The 13,434-nt window shown below is 43.8% G+C and overlaps 1 protein-coding gene across 6 annotated transcripts in view; it reads right to left on the reverse strand.

The window, feature by feature from the left end:
• ASTN2 (astrotactin 2) overlaps positions 1-13,434 on the reverse strand; it is an 877,839-nt gene that overhangs the window by 640,040 nt on the left and 224,365 nt on the right. Inside the window, exon 1 of one of the 6 annotated variants that reach the window (XM_032419132.1) lies at positions 5,579-6,062. The exons of the other annotated variants lie outside the window; for them this stretch is intronic. The gene's annotated coding sequence lies outside the window, so the exon portion shown is untranslated. Of the gene's footprint in view, positions 1-5,578; positions 6,063-13,434 lie in introns of those variants that run through there. 6 annotated transcript variants of the gene reach the window in all.

The raw sequence follows: 13,434 nt of genomic DNA on the forward strand, positions 1-13,434 counted from the left end.
ATAAAAAGTAGCCATGTCCAGAGTACAAAGCAAGCCTCAACAAATAACTAAGAATTGAATAAGTATCCAGATCATACTCTCTTTAACAAAACAAAATGAGTGTCAATAACCAAAATCTTTTAAAAATGTATGCTTAGAATTGGTGGGGGGAGGGGTGCTTGGGTGGCTCAGTGGGTTGAACATCAGATTCCTTCATTTTGGCTGGGGTCATGGTCTCGAGGTCATGGTCTCTGGGTCGTGGGATCAAGCTGGGCTCTAGGCTTAGTGCAGAATCTGCTTGGGATTCTCTCTCTCCCCCCCCCCTTCTCTTTCTGCCTCTCCCCTCACTCACACACTGTAAATAAATAAATAAATAAATAAATAAATAAATAAAATCTTTAAAGAAGTGAAACAGGTGATGGGGTGATTAAGGAGCACACTTGTGATGATGAGCACAGCGTAATGCATATGCAAGTATTGAATCACTATATCATATACATGAAATTAATACTACAGTGTATGTTAACTAACTGGAATTACAACAAAAACTTTAAAAATGTTTGATATAATTAGTGGTTCAAAGAAGAAACAAAGAAATTTGAAAAATATTTAAAACTAAATGCACACCATACAGAAAAGTGATGTCTACAAATAAAGCAACACCTAAAAAAAAAAAAAAAAAAACCATTAAATATTTAATGGAAATATTAGTCAGGGAGAAAGACTGAAAATTAATGAGCTAGACATTTAATTCAAGAATCTTAAAAAGAATAATGGTGATAATAAAGGATGTAGAAAGAAGAAAATGATTAAGATAGAAATTAATGATGTAGGGCGCCTGGGTGGCTCAGATGGTTAAGCGTCTGCCTTCGGCTCAGGTCATGATCCCGGGGTCCTGGGATCGAGTCCCACATCGGGCTCCCTGCTCAGCTGGGAGCCTGCTTCTCCCTCTGCCTCTCTCTCTCTCTGTTTCTTATGAATAAATAAATAAAATCTTTAAAAAAAAAGAAAGAAATTAATGATGTAGAAAAGAAACAGTATAGATTATCAACAAACCATGACCTAATTTAAAAAATACTAATGAAACACATAGGATATCAACAAGATTGAGAGAAAGGTCCAAAGAAACCCATATATGGAATTAAAATAAGGATAGGATTATAAATATGGTAGAGAGTTGAGATACACACACACAGACGCACATACGTCTATACAGGTATCCACACAAATATGTACATTTATTTTTTTTTAAGATTTCATTTATTTACTTGAGGCAGGGGGGAGGGAGAGGAACAGACAGACTCCCCACTGAGCAGGGAGCCTGACTCGGGGCTTGATTCCAGGACCCTGAGATCATGACCCGAGCCAAAGGCAGCCGCTTAACCAACTGAGCCACCCAGATGCCCCCAAATATGTACATTTAACACATCATATTAAAAACACAAAACATTATGTCCATAAATGGGGCAACTTAGACAAAAATCAATGACTCTAAGGGAAAGTACCCAAATTCAAAACTGACTCAAGAAGAAACAGATAACTGAAATAGCCATAAAAAAAATAGTTGAATCAATAGACAGAATTTACCATCTAACAAAGAGACAAACAAAAATATCAGGCCCAGACAGACTGAGGCATAAATTCTAACAAATATTAGAAGAGAGTCCTCAATTCCATGCAATAGTTACACATTCCAGTAATTATACATAATGGCATGATAGTATACAAGGGAAGCTGCTCAACCTCGTGTTTTATTACATGTAATAAAGAAATAAAAATAAAATAAATAAAATAAAAATAAAATAAATTTAATTTAGGGCGCCTGGGTGGCTCAGTTGGTTAAGCCACTGCCTTCGGCTCAGGTCATGATCCTGGAGTCCCGGGATCGAGACCCACATCGGGCTCCCTGCTCGGCAGGGAGTCTGCTTCTCCCTCTGACCCTCTCAAGCTCTCTCTGTTTCATTCTCTCTCTCAAATAAATAAATAAAATCTTTAAAAAAAAAAATAAAAAATAAAAAATAAATTTAATTTAAAAATTACATTACAAGGGGCGCCTGGGTGGCTCAGTTGGTTAAGCGACTGCCTTCGGCTCAGGTCATGATCCTGGAGTCCCGGGATCGGGTCCCGCATCGGGCTTCCTGCTCGGCAGGGAGTCTGCTTCTCCCTCTGACCCTCCTCTCTCTCATATGCTCTCTCTCTCTCTCATTCTCGCTCTCTCAAATAAATAAATAAAAATCTTTAAAAAATAAAAAAATAAAAAAAATAAAAAAATAAAAAAATAAAAAAAAAATAAAAATTACATTACATGTAATGTTGATAATGTTGATATTTAAAGTTGTCAAAGAGGTTAGAAAATGTAAGCCTCAGGGTGCCTGGGTGGCTCAGTTGGTTGAGCGTCGGCCTTCAGCTCAGATTATGATCCCAGAGTCCAGGGATCAAGCCCTGAACTGAGCTCCCTGCTCAGCGGGGAGCCTGCTTCTCCCTCTGCCCTACCCCCTGCTCATGCTCGCTCTCTCTAATAAATAAATAAAATCTTAAAAAAAGAAAATGTAAGACTCTTTCATTAATAGAATATATATTACTGTAATACACTACACAATCAGAAGAGAAAACATGATCATCTTACTTCATGCAATAAGAGTGTTTAATAAAATGTAATCCCCAATCATTATTTTTAAAATCCTTAACACACTAGGAATAGAGAAGAAATTTCTTTAGTGTCAAAAGCTACTGGGGCGCCTGGCTGGCTCAGTCATTAAGCGTCTGCCTTCGACTCAGGTCATGATCCCAGGGTCCTGGGATCGAGCCCCGCATCGGGCTCACTGTTCTGCGGGAAACCTGCTTCTCCCTCTCCCACTCCCCCTGCTTGTGTTCCTGCTCTCGCTGTCTCTGTCTGTCAAATAAATAAATAAAATCTTTAAAAGATAAAAAAATAAAAATAAATTAAAAAAAAAAGCTACTGCAAAAACATAATACATTATGATAGAGTTTTAGGACTCTTCCCTTTAAAGTCAGCAACAAAAATGACATGGTCCATCATCACTTTTATTCAGCACTGAATAATAGGCCCAGCTTATAAGGGCCATAGGACAAGAGCAAACAAATACAAGATATGCAGATTTGCAAAATGACTATTAATTGTAAATTATATGATTTTTTTCACATGGAAATTAAAGAAAGAGGCAAAGGTAATAAAATAATGAATCATATTTTCTGGATTCATGATCAATGAAACTATTTCTTTTCACAAAGAAACAACAATCAAGAAATGCAGTAAAAATGAAAAGATACAATTTGTTCTAGTTATAGAAGTGATGATGTCCACAGAAATTACATATAACAAAAAGGTGTGATATGTGTCTAGGTCAAACTTAAAAACTATGTTCAAAGACATAAAAGACGGCCTACATAAAGATATATATTATTTCATGGATAGGAAGTATGAGTTTTCTGAATTTCACAGATTAATTTTGCAAATGCAATGTAATCCCAATTCCAGCAGGGCTTTTCCTAAAATAGGAGTTTATCTGAAAATTCACATAGAAGATTAAAGAGAAAAGAGGAGCCAAGACATGTTAGCAAGAACAATGAGGGGGTCCTGGCCTATCTGATATCAAGACATTACAGAACTATAATAAGTAAAAGTGTTTTGCTAGAACAGGCATATACAGACCAGAGAGCTCAGGAATCGGGCCCCCCACACAGAGAGACTTGTTATATGACAGTGGCGTTATAAATCCGTGAGTAAAGAGAGACTCTTTTTTTTTTTTTTAAGATTTTATTTATTTATTTGAAAGAGAGAGAGAGCACCAGCAGGGAGAGAGAGAAGGGGAGGGACAGAGGGAGAAGCAGACTCCCCGCTGAGTGGGAAGCCCAATGCGGGACTTGATCCCAGGACTCTGGGATCACGACCTGAGCCGAGGGCAGACGCTTAACCGACGGAGCCACCCAGGCGTCCCTAAAGACAGACTCTTTAGAGAGTGGACAGAACAACTAGCTATCCACATGAAAAAAATAAAGTAAATTAGATGTGTAAATCATCACATATACAAACAAGTCTATGGCTAAAGACCTAAATGTAACAAGCCAAACCTTAAGAATTTAAAATAAAATACAGGAGCATCTTTAAGACATTAGGATAGTGAGAGATTTCTTCCTGAAGTCACAAGAAGTACAAATGAGAAATGAAAATAGAAGTAATAATAATTTTGCAGCATTAAAATGAAAAATCTTCAAAATGAGAAAGTAATTCTCTCAACAAAATGAAAGCATAAGTCACAGATTAGAAGAAGAAATTTTCAAAATGACCAAGGGCAACTTATTTTTTATATGATTATTATCAACATTTAGAAAGAACTTCTTTCAATTAATAAGAAAAAGGGAAAAAATAGAAAAATGTGCAATGGATAGAATCAGGAAGTTGGGAGAACAAAACTTAATAAAAGAGGTTTAACCTCATTAGTAATCTCTGACATGCAAATTAAATTAGCTTTGAAGTTATAATTTTATATCCTACAGATGGGCAAAACGTAAATCATCTGGTAATAAGTTACTGAGAATTTGGGAAAGTGGTAGGTTTTATACTTTGCTGCTGTGTGATAAGATATATAATTGAAAAGCATGAAGGCCTAGAAATGATCATGGCAACTAAACATAAAGTAGAAGTACAAACACTCAAACGGGAGGGAATTACCAACTTTAGGGCAGTGAGGAATGGAATCAGTGAAGGAGATGGTTTAGCTGTGTAATTTCAAATTGTATTTATAAAATAATATCTGAGGGGTGCCAGGTGGCACAGTCAGTTAAGCATCCAACTCTTGATTTCGGCTCAGGTCATGATCTCAAGGGTTGTGAGATTGAGCCCTGCGTCGGGGTATGCGCCCAGCAGGGAATTTGCTTGCGATTCTCTCTCTCCTTCTCCCTCTGCCCCTCCCCACCCTCACTAAAATAAATAAATAAATCTTTAAAAACATATCTGATGTATACTACAAAACACAGATATTGTTGTAATTTGGTGGTAAGAATACTCATATTAATATATTAATTTACTTTATTGTACGGTTAAAGTAGCTCATAATTTAAAACACAAAGACATTTTAGGAGGACTTTTAAAAGGATGCAATTCAAGAGAAGGAACAAGAGATGTAAGGAAATGAGGATGAAGCCAGGGGAAGAAGTGGCAGTCGGATAAGCACATAAAATCCGGGACACTTCCTAGAGCTTGAGCTTCACAACAGACCCCCAGCATCGCAGCGGACAGCAAGCACAAAGATGAGAAACCGGCTATCAGATTCAGATGCCCATAAAATTAAAATAACCATCTGGCCAGAGAACACAGCCATCTTGGTTCCGATTCCTGAGTCAATGTTGGTATTTTGTGCCCTGTGTGAGGTATAAAACAATATCCTCTGCTAGCCCCTGTCAGGAATTGGAGGGGACTACAGCAAGGTTAATGACACACAGTAACCATGTAGCCCAAGGAACTGTTCTAAACAGCTTATGCTTTATAACTTATTTAATGCCTACCACTTGCTTTATTTTGTTATCATCATTTCATATTATATAAGGAAATTGAAGGGAAAGGAGGTAAATAGCTTACCTCAATCCTACAGCTAGAAAACCTGGCGCAGAACTCATTCTGGCTTTCCACTTTCCTGTATTAACATCATTACAGCAAAGCCAGATCCATAAAAGTGGTTGCGTGATCTCAGAGTAAAGTGATCCGGGTGTGCAGCTGACTGAATGTCTGACTTTTCCAGCAACGACATTTTTGGAACAGCTAAACCAGGACTCACGACTCTTCCTTATGCCTGGGAACTTTCTGACTGAGTGACCAAGCTGTGGATCTTCTTGCCAAGAAACTGGAGATAACCCCGATTTTGCAAATAATCTTAGGGGAAACCTCAAAACATGAGCCCGACATTAAAAGCTTCCTACTCAAGAAAGGAGTAAACAGATCATGTGTTCTCAGTCACTGAACCATGGATATAAATGCTCACCAATGGGTAGCTTCATTTGGAAGGACTGTGAATATAATTAATGCAGAGCACACGGTAAGTACTAGTTGTGTTTACGGTACTGATTATTGTTATTGCTATATGCAGAACCTCCTATGTTCTCCCAGCTGCCATGCTGTCCCCTACAATCTCTATACTCCCCTTAGCAACATAAATTTGAACTTGATGCCCCTTTGCTCCACACCCTGGCTGCAAAACAGACCTAGAACAAAATCCCAGCACTGCACCATCACCACTGAAACCTGGTGTGATCTGGCCCCATGTTGGGTTCCAATAGGTTCTCATTGCCTATAGTTCTCCCTTTTCCTGCTCTGCTCACCCTACAGTGTCCCTTGTTGGAATCCATCTCAACTTGTTGGGAGTTGTGCTTTCTGACTGGTGATCTCCTCTGCAATAGCAGGGCCCCCATCTCTTCTCACTGTTTCCTGCCCCCTCCCCCGCATGCACTTATCACTGCCCTGCATGAAGGTTCCTATGAATGAGATCCTGTGATTAGTATCTGCCCTTCCCTCCACTGCCCCATGAGAAAGTAAGCTCCATGAGGACAAGGACTTGTCTACTTTGATCACTGCTTTGTCCCCCCCGCCCCCATCTGATATGTGGCTGGCCCACCATAGGTGCTCTCAGTGAGCGTCAGTAAACAGAAGGAAAGGAGGAAGGGAGATAAGTTAGTTGGGTTTTATGCTTAGGATTCCTGGACACTGTTTTAGACACATCCACGTGCCCAACTTTGGTAGAATCATGGTGTCGACTGGCTTCACCACCCCCCCCAGCATGAAGACGTGTGTTCAATACCAAGACACATCATAAGCGAAAAGTGCCAGCAATTTCCCCAATGCCCCCAATGCTCGGGGGCAGGCAGAAAAGCAACAACACTTATGACCCGGATGGCGTGGAATCAAAAAGGGCAAGGGTCGGGGCGCCTGGGTGGCTCAGTTGGTTAAGTGACTGCCTTCGGCTCAGGTCATGATCCTGGAGTCCCGGGATCGAGTCCCGCATCGGGCTCCCTGCTCGGCAGGGGGTCTGCTTCTCCCTCTGACCCTCCCCCGTCTCATGTTCTCTCTCTCTATCTCATTCTCTCTCTCAAATAAATAAATAAAATCTTTAAAAAAAAAAAAAAAAAGGGCAAGGGTCTCAGGTCCCTGCCGGCAGGATATGAGCAGGATCCTCGGGGCCTGCCCAGCCCGGCACCAGGTCTAACTAATAGACATACACTGCTGCAACTGCGGTGCTCCTGGGCCCACCACCCACAGACAGGCCTGGCTCTGTGGGGGCTCACGACTGAGCTGCCTCCAGTCCCTGTCAAGGCCCTGTATTCCCTTTTTTCTACTCCTTCCTTTCCTCTCTTGTAAACATGGTAGACAAGATGGATACCATTAGCTCATTTCTTCTATTATTTCAACCACTATGTTCCAATATGTGCCAGGAAATAGTCTAAGTGCTGGGGACAGAGTGTGTATGAACAGATCTTGAATTCCAGCTCCCTTGGAGAGAGCTGTTATATATGTATACATGTATGCATGTATGTATTATGTGCGTGTAAACAATAATATATATATAAAATACCAGATGTTTTCTATATGTAATCACCTGGAGATAAGTGAGCCAGCATTATAACGATTTCCGGCTCCCACATGAGGAACAGTCTCCAAGAGGTAAAATGGACTACACAGTACAGGACATGTCATCCTAATAGAAACACCATTGTTTGCAATGATAGGGAAAGACCAGAGATGTTCTCCTTGCCCCTAAAAGGAGGTGTCTTATCTTCCTCTTCTCAGTCATCTCCCCTTCTTGCACCTCTCCCTGGCCCTCTCTCCCTGCTTGCATGTTCCCTCAATAAATAAAGGTGCAACACGAGGACATCAGGGGGGCCCCCACCTGCCTGCTGTGTTCCAGGCTTACTGGGCAGGGCAGTGGTGGGGCTCTTCTGCCCTCCTATGTCTAACACCCCCAGCCCCAGGCTTCCCTTCCTGCCTCACTGCAGATCTGCCATTCCTAGATCTGGTGAAAATTGCTGTGTAGGGACTCCTCTCACTCCCTCCTCCCTTCATTTTGTCATCCCCATCCTGCAGACAAGTCCTTCCTCTTTACCCTTCCTCCTAAGGACACAGGATTGTGGGACACAGGACGGGATGTTCCCTCTGGTCTCCCTTAACAAAGAGGGGAACTGAGGTTCAGAGGAGGGCATCTGAGTTGAATCAAATAGCACAGCTAGAGAAGAGCTTTGGATAAAGCACAGGGAGGCTGGCTCCCAGGCAAGCACTGGGGCGTCTCCTGGAGCATGCTAACTCCTCATCTGTCATTCGGGTCACAGTGGTGGTCTTCCACTGATCTCCCTGCCCTTATTCTAATCTATGCTGATGCTACCACCTTAGTAATCTTTCTGGGAAGAAAAATATCTGGGCACGGTATACCCTACGTAAAAGTTTTCAGTGGCTGCCCATACCTTCCAGATAGAGTCCAAGTCCCCAGGATCTGGTCCCTGTCTTCCTTCCTAGTCTGCTGTTCCTGGGCATGACCCCTTGCTCCACTCACTCTAGACAGCTTGCAGTTCCCAGAATACGCCATTCTTCATTCTTTCTTGCCAACCTCAGGACCTATGCACGTCCCCGCCCCTGCCCCTTGGGTTAATCTTCTCATCTTCAGGATTCAGCTCACATGTCACCCGCTGAAGGAAGCCTCCATCATCCTCAGCACATGTAAATGCTATTTCCCGTGTGTTCCTAGAATGCATGTTAATATTCACATTCCGGCACCTTCCTGGCAATAATTTATGGGCGGCTCACTATGCATGGAGCACTGTTCTAAACAATTTCCTTGGAATATCTCATTTAATCTTGACAGCAATTTTCAATCTGGGTACGCTCATACGCCTGTTTCAGGGATGGGGAAACTGAGGCCCAGAGAGCTTAGATAACTTGCCCCAGGTCACAGAGCTGTAAAGGTCAGAGCTAAGATGGCACACTGGCCGCACTCTCAAATATGTCAAACTGCTGTGATTACCTGCTTATCCAAATCTCTCTCACACACCATGAACTTGTCAAAATGTTAATCCCCCCACCCCTGAACCCTAGCACTTGGCACTGTGACTTGAATCTCTGCACAGACTGTCAACTTTGTAGATGGCCCCTGAATAAATGGACATTTCTCTCTTGCTTTTCTGTTTTTCAAAGCATGCTAGACAGTAGGAGAGTGCGGTGGCCACAAAACACAGACTCTGGAGCCCGACAGACACAGAGACACCGGCCCTAATCCTAGCTCTATTCCATCTTACAGCTTGAAACAGTTAACCTCTCTGACTCCCATTTTTCCTGGTCTGTAAAACGGGGCTCATGATGATAACACCTAGGATAATCATTAGGATTAAATAAAGAAATGCATAAAAAGTACAGAGCTTAGTGCCTGGAACTGAGCAGTCAGCAGATACTCAATAGGTATTGGCTACGACTGCCATTGTCATTTACTGGGCTCCTCCTCTTTCTAGTTCTCTCTCTCCCTCCCTGTGTCTCTCCTTAATCAAGATGCATGCCCTCTCAGCAAGACTAGTTTGGGGTCTGTGCAGACTGAGAGGGGAGCATGGCGGCACTGGCCCGCTACGCCCAGCGCCCTCCTTCTGCGCTCCACATTGCCACCTTGCAGCTGTGAAATAGAGTCCCTGCTCGAATGGACCCCAGAGCTGGCAAGGGGCTGCCAATTTCACAGTTCACAAGGCTGCTGTTCCCCCCTGATTAATGGGGTGCCAGGAGCCATGGGAAGGGCCATGACACCAGTCACATGGGACTCCCCCCCCCGCCCCCGCCTCTGCTTCCTGAGGAGTGGAGAACAGGCCAGCCTCATGCATATTTATGCAGGGAGAGAAATGATTTTGTACTGCACGCCTTCCAAAAAAATAAATAAGATTTCACCCAAGTCTCGTGCATTTCCCTCAGTGAACTCAGCATGCTTCACGGAAGAAAACCACACACACACACACACACACACACACACACACACACACAGAACTATGAAAAACCGAAAACACTTTATACCACTGATCTGAGCAGAGCATCTGATGTGCCAGGAATGACCCAGGGGACATATGAGATATTAAACCCTGGAGCATGGATAGGGTTATTTTGAAATTAATCCAGTTCTACCCCCATCACCCTAGGGGAATTAAAATGGATAATGTCCAAAATCAGTGGGGCATATGAAGCCTGCCCCGCCGCCTCTGAAGTCACTGTTGTCCATCGTACCAACCCTCAGGTCAGATACAGATGTTCTCTGTTCCTTATAAGAGCGAACCAGAATCAGCTTCCATGACATTCTCCCCAGCAGAGGTGGAAGGAAAGCTTTCGTCTCAGGCAGACCCCAACCCCTCCATCCCAGATCCGTAACCTCTAGAAAGCCACTTCAGCTTGCTGTGCCTCAGTTTCCCCATCTCTGTGCAATAGAACACTCTGGCCTAGTCCCCTCACTGGGCTCTAGTCACACTGGCCTCTGAGTCACCAAATGGACCAAGTTTTTCCTTTGCAAAAGTCACTTCCTCTGCTCTTCAGCTCTTCATTTGGCTAAACACTATGCATCCCTCTGACCTTGGCTTGAATCCTCCCTCCTCAGAAAGACCTTGTGGAACAGCCAAACTGAGGCCAAGCTCCCCTGTCCTCTCCCAGAGCTCTTAGTGCATTCCCTTCCAGGCAGCTCTGTATTAAATTTCGAATTGTGCGATTAGTTGGAACAGGTCTCAAGTCTGTCTTCTGCAGGTGGGCGACGTGTCCAAGGGCAGGGCTTGTCCAGCCTCCACTCTGTCCCAATGAGGACCTAGTCATGAATGAATGAGGGAATTGCGGGGTGGCTATGGAAATTAAAGTAGCACACAAAGTGCCTGATCTGTTTGCAGAGGACGCTCAACGCACTAGAATAACTAACATTTGTTGAGCATTTTCTTTGCAAAAATACTTATTTTATGCCATGTATAAAATACATGACATGTATTTCATGTTCAACTGAACACGTTCAACTCATTTGGTCTGACAACATGGGGATGCACAGTCTGATTTTCCCCATTTTAGAGATGAAGACAGTGAGAGACTGGGACATTTACTCATTTGTCCAAGGGTATGCATGGCTAGTATCAGGAAATATCAGGGGTAAACTGGGACAGCTTAGCTCCAGAGCCCACATGCCTGACCGCCTACAGAGAAATCTAATTTCCACTCCTTCATCTTCCCTCTTGGATCTTTCTCAGTCTGAAACACCCCAGTTGAAGGCTCTCTCTCTCTCATGAAGTCTTTCCTGATTTTCCATCCCTACTCTCTCACTTTTGGAAACCCACTCCCCCTTTCCCCAAACCCATGCGCAGACTATTGGAATTACAAAATGTGGCCCTTGAGGTCAGAATATTCTCTACCACCCTCTGTCCCTTTGATAGGAGGGGGCAAACCTTATTTTCTTACAATGTGAGGAAAGATTCCTGTTCTTACAGGAAATATTTCTTAGAGTACAGAGACTGCTTTCTCCTCCAGGGCCCTATAGGCTAACACTCAGGCTCCAGAACAAAACCAATCTAACATCCAGGAGCACCCTCCCCTCTTAGAATACCAATGTCACCTTTCTTCTGAGATTCCCACAACTTAAGAGCTGCATAAGGGAGTGGAGATCTCACAGGGCACCTGTGAGGCCCAGGGAGGATGAGGACTTGACTTGGGCCCCATGGCATGCTGAAGGCAGAGCCCAGGCTCCCTCATCCCCCTTCAGTGCCCTCCACTCTGCCCCCCCCCCACCACCACCCACTTTCTCTTCCCCGAGGGAGAACCATAGGTACAACAAGCAGTCATTACCAAGGACACAGCTGGATGGGACAAAGCTGTGCTGAGCCAGAGCTGGCTGCCTGTCTGTCCACTGGGTGAGGCTGCTCTCCCAGGGTGATGAACAGCGTCAATCAGGCAGCACTTAACATAATTATAATGAAGTGGTTGCATCTGGTCTCCCAAGGCTTCGTTCACTAGGGAAATGATGAGGAAGTGATGTCTCTCTGCCAACCTCCCTGGGACACTTACAGAACAGTCCTGGAGCCAGGAGGCTATACAAAGAGGCTTGAGACTGACCTCTGCCACCTTTTAGCCCAGTTAGAATGCTAGTTACTGGCGTCCTTTTTCCCTTCTGCAGCATTTCTGTACAAGGAGATCAGAATTTGCATTAGAGAAAGTCTTCCTCTCTTCCTCTTAAAGAGCTCCTGGTTTTTCTAAGAACTTCTTCCCCCTACGCACACACCATTAGTCATGCCAGCTGGGCATATGGCACTAAGTACTGGCTCAACCTCCATTGGCCCCATGCCATATGTCAATCCCCAGCCCCAGAATTCTGGTGAAAGGGGCAGAAACTGAATGACGTAGGAGTTTAGACCTGAAAGGGCCCAAGCTGCTCACTAGGCAGATGGGAAGACTGAGGCTCAGGAAGGAAATGTGACTTTCCCAAGACCATTAATATTTATGGTGGATGGCCTCTGCACCAGGTTATTCAAATATTATTGCATTTCATTCTCAAAACAACTCTAGAAGTCCAACATTATTATTAAACCTGCTTCACAGATCAGGAATCTGAGATTTAAAGAAGTGAGTTAGCCTGTCCAAGATCGAGGTGTTAGGTGGGGACAGGATTCATACCCATGAATGCCCCATTCCAAACCCATCATCCTACTGCTGGCTGGCTACTTCCCAGAAAGCCCTCCCATTATTTTTGCTTTGATTTATGGACTAGTGTGTCCCTAAACATTTGGTAAGTCCAAAGTTGGTTAAGCCCCACCCTCTTTCACATGTATTGGTTGGGTGCTAGCTATTAAAGGGGATCCCATGGAGAATGCTTTTGTAAAATAAAGAACCATTTAGGAAAATAATCTGTCATTCCCTGATTTATCTCTTTGCTAAGCTGAGCTATTCACAAACCAGTCTCTTTTGAAACAGGACACACCAGTCCTGCTCTGAACAGATGGACTCCTTACTGTTCTAGACAGGATATGATGCTTTGAGGGCCTGCCATCCCCACAGATGCCCGCCTTAGTGAAAGGCAGCTGCAGGTGCTTCGGAGTCCAGAGGGTGCCCTGCTGGGTATGCTGAGACTCCACCACCCTGGCAGAGCTGATGGGACTGAGCTCCATGTCTGAGCAGAGACAAACAGCCCCAGATTAGCCTGAGGATGGGGGTGTGGCCTGTGTGAGGACTTGTCTCTTAGGACATTAAATTCTGGGGATGAGAAATTCTCTCATAGGGCGTTTGAACAGGAGAGACAAGAAGATAGAGTCAGATAAGCATATCTCATGAGGAACGGAGTGGAGTCAGGAACAGGTGCTGTGAGGCAGCAGAAGCCATGGCCATACGCAGCTTAGAAAGGTCCAGAGATGCATACGTGGATTCATGAAGTCAACAGAACTCCTTGAGGCAGAAACAGTGTGCTACTT

Source organism: Phoca vitulina, unplaced genomic scaffold (assembly GCF_004348235.1).
Source record: "Phoca vitulina isolate PV1807 unplaced genomic scaffold, GSC_HSeal_1.0 scaffold21, whole genome shotgun sequence".
Lineage (NCBI taxonomy): Eukaryota > Metazoa > Chordata > Mammalia > Carnivora > Phocidae > Phoca > Phoca vitulina.